This window comes from Gymnoscopelus microlampas (genome assembly GCF_963454915.1).
Source record: "Gymnoscopelus microlampas genome assembly, chromosome: 17".
NCBI classification, from domain to species: domain Eukaryota; kingdom Metazoa; phylum Chordata; class Actinopteri; order Myctophiformes; family Myctophidae; genus Gymnoscopelus; species Gymnoscopelus microlampas.
This window is the reverse complement of record NC_139954.1, coordinates 31,566,444-31,570,404: the sequence shown is the minus strand read 5'-3', so window position 1 is coordinate 31,570,404 and position 3,961 is coordinate 31,566,444.

Sequence of the window (3,961 nt, the reverse complement as noted above, 5' to 3'; positions counted from 1 at the left end):
CGAAATGGCGGATACTGTAACAATTGGATAGGACACTTACACAGACAGGACAGATAGAACACTTACATAGACAGGACGGATAGGACACTTATACAGACAGGACGGATAGGACACTTATACAGACAGGACGGATAGGACAGTTATACAGACGGATAGGACACTTGTGTCATGTTACTTTGACACAGTAACATGTTCTATTTTTTTGAAAGAATTAGAACATAAGAATTAGAACATTCCCAACATTCCCAACACAAGTCTGCTGGCGGAGACTTGTGCTCCGAGGAGCACTTTTTCTAGTTATTATTATTATTATATTGTTTCGTAATGATGTGTTTTTGGGGCGGTGTAACCGCCCCCTATAAGTGAGGTTTGGACACTGACCAATCCTGCACCGTGATTGGCCAATAGTCTACAACGCAGTCTACAACCCTAACCCTTCCACAGTCAATGCAAATCAATACTTTTGCAAAGTTAGCCAATCACATTACATCTTGTGTCATCACCACTAGCTGTAATGTGTTTGGCTGACTTTGCAAATTCAGGACTGTGATTGGATAGCGAAACACATGACGCATGTGCAGCCCTATGAATAGCAGTATGGACTTAAAAAAAACACTTTTATGTTTTTTTTTAAGTGAATCACTTCCATCACTGTGATGACCACTGTGACCACACCGCCCACTTCACACTGGGTGTGATTTTTTATTTGTTAAACTAGATGTGAGGGCCGCAAAGCGGCCCTGACATCTAAGTTATTTAAACAACAGACAAATTGTGCAATGAAATAATTTGTCGTGTGTCGGTGAAATTAAGAGCAGACAAGACAAGACAAGTTCAAATTAAATGTATTTATTAATCAAGCATTTCTCTCCAACCTGCATCTTTCTAAGATTAGGGAAGGACATAATGAACAGAAACCACAAATGCAAACACATTTACAGACAGATGACCTCTCATCACTCCAACTGCCGGCCCATCTGACAGTTTTGATTTTTTCATTAGGACAGCAATTAAACAATAGTAATTCAAGCAATCGCATATTCTTATTATAATACAAATTAGTAATAACTAAAGCTTTAAAAGGATATCATTTGCCATCAGATGTCAGACTTTTTGTTGTCTCCATCTATGGGTATCTCCATTTGGGAAGGCTGTGATCGAATAGGTCACTAAAGTCGGGACTGATGTCAGGATGTCATTTGTATATGTGAGGGAACTTAATTTAACAGACTAAACATCTTTTTTATTTTAAAAGAAAAACCTCTCTGTCACACTTATGCCAGTGTGCCAGCGGTGATCACCCTGGCCTCCCCTGTGCCAATGTTGGCACCCGTGCCTAAGGTTGCCTAACCCTGTGTTCAGCTAACCTCACAAAAATGTGCGTTTCATCAGAGAAAAATAAATTCTCCACAGCAGGATTCGAATCCGGAGGGCTAAATAGAAAGTGCTAGGTGTTTGAAATGTTGAATAAACATTCGATTTCCAACCATAACTGACACTCTGTTGTATCTTCTTAAATGTTCTGAGCTGTAGAAAATGTGACCTGAAGAGACTTAATGTGAAGTTTGCCCTGTTCACTTAGGGCAAAGTATGGTCTGGTCTAGTCAAGTCTGTAATCATCCAGGGGGAGTGGAGGGAACGATGGAGCATCTTTGTGATGCAGTACTGTATGTGCAGTGCTTTCACTGGGGGCTTTTGGTAGGACAGAACACTTCCAGCCTGGACAGGTCCAAAGCGGGAGTCAACCAAGGGTTTATGCAGACATTCCCATGGTGCAGACTAATGGCCTGGACAGGGGGGTCAAAGTTCTTGTATGCCTCTTCAACCTTGAGCACCGAAAGGTCATGGAGAGGTCCAGCAAGAGCCTTGTACTGTAGAGTGTCATTCTGTAACACAGATGAGTGACACTAGTTGGTATACTCCACATGTTTTATACTTAATAACTCAACATGTAATAACATTGGGACATTATAATTTCAATATCACAATAATAATATTTGTTAGTGTTTATCATTTTAGAGTACAGTAGTACTAAAACAGTAGTACATATTTACATACCTAATTCATCCTTCTAAAGTTCTTGTCTTCGATGACTTGGTGATGGTCATTTGCCCGACTGGACCAGGTTTCAGCCCCTATGACTCTCAGGTCATGGACCTGGTGAGATGAAGGAGGAGCCCGGCCAGGAGGCCACCCACAGAGCCTAGTCCCTCCACGTGCCAGAGCCTCCCCGTGTTCAGGCAGAGTAGTTCCGGAGAAGCGGACTGAGTGGCCCTGTCTTTACCTATAGGACTGACCGTGGGTAGCTACCTGGGATGTAAGTTGGGGCTTGATCAACCCCGGCTGGGTCACCTGGGCGAGGGTGTATGTTGCGAGACCCGAAACACCCTATGACCCCAGGCTACAACACTGATGATACATCCCAGGTGCATCCATGTGATGTATTCTTAATTGTATGCACTTAATTTAGGAGAGAATATCTCAACTGTTCTTGGCTAATATGACCCCTGGGAACAACTTAGGAACTGTGACTAATTCTCTATCCGGGATGAAATACCCGAAAATGACCTCGCCCTCTTTTTAAATGACCATAACCGGTGCACTATACGTTTGAACCACATTTTGAGCTATGAATGCAAACTTGGTGTCTAAATCCTGTTTTTTGACAATTAGAAACATGTTTGAATGCTTATTTTTATGATTTAATCTATCTAGAGGACACTAATTTGATTATCACAAATATGGCTACTATGTTATGAAACAACCAATGTATCTTACGATGTAATTTTATTGAAACAAGAATGATTTAACAGTAGAACTAATTCCTATGATGATAGGCATACAGCTACAGCTAATACAGTATGTTCAACAATGCTCAGCATAAAGTGTAATACTATATAGTATACTATTCTATACACCATTGACTAGTATGATATCATACAGTACTAGTCACTAGCCACTGTCAGGATTCATCTACTCTGCTGTGGAAACCACGGCTCTTGCCGGCGTACAATATATGATGATGATAACCATATACAGTACTCCAATCTTTGGAAAATCCATCTTTTCAGGCTCCAAAGTAAGGGTGACCAGAGTTTCTTTGAGATACCTGCACTCCTTTTCCCATAGTCAGGGAAGGCTGATGTTGGTCAAATAGTACCAGGTCCCTTGAGAACCTTCCTCCCACCCAAGCTGCACTGATTGAGCATATCAGAACCTGGGAACCTTACTGGACCCATCTTGCAGATGCCAGTAAATCTTGCGCCATCCTCCTCCACTGTGGCTGCAAAAGTCATGTAGTGGACACAGCAAATGCTGCAAAACTGGAGTCTGCTGCATCTCTATATGTAGATGTTGTGTGATTAGGCCATTAAAAACAGTCATCACCCGAGGATTCAAAAGGATCAAACACATGCAACTGTGTGTGCGTGCGTGCGTGCGTGCGTGCGTGCGTGCGTGCGTGCGTGCGTGCGTGCGTGCGTGTGTGATAAAGTATGTACAGTATCAGTTATCGCAGAACGGTTCTGTTGTTGTAGTAACACCAAGACACATTCCTAGCAACGATTTGTTGTTTAGCAATTCACTTTTCTGATTATAATTTGAACATATTGTTCAAGTTTCATACACCTTCTTTGACTATTATGATAGTATTCACTTTATGCTGAGCATTGATGTGCATACTGTACTGGTTGTTTCTGTACCCTTTGGATTCTATAGTCATATTATGTTGTTTTGATAAAATTACATTGTTTTCTCCGGTTTGATCTTAACTCATTCCTTCAACGACTGTATACACTCAGTCTGGATGAAACTTTATGTTACAAAACATGTTTGGTCATATTTGGCCATATTTGTAATAAGCAAGTTAGTGTGCTCTACATGGATTCAATCATAAATATGAGCATTCCGATGTGTTTCTAAAGCTCAAAAAGTATAAAGTAGACACGAAGTTTGCCAAAAA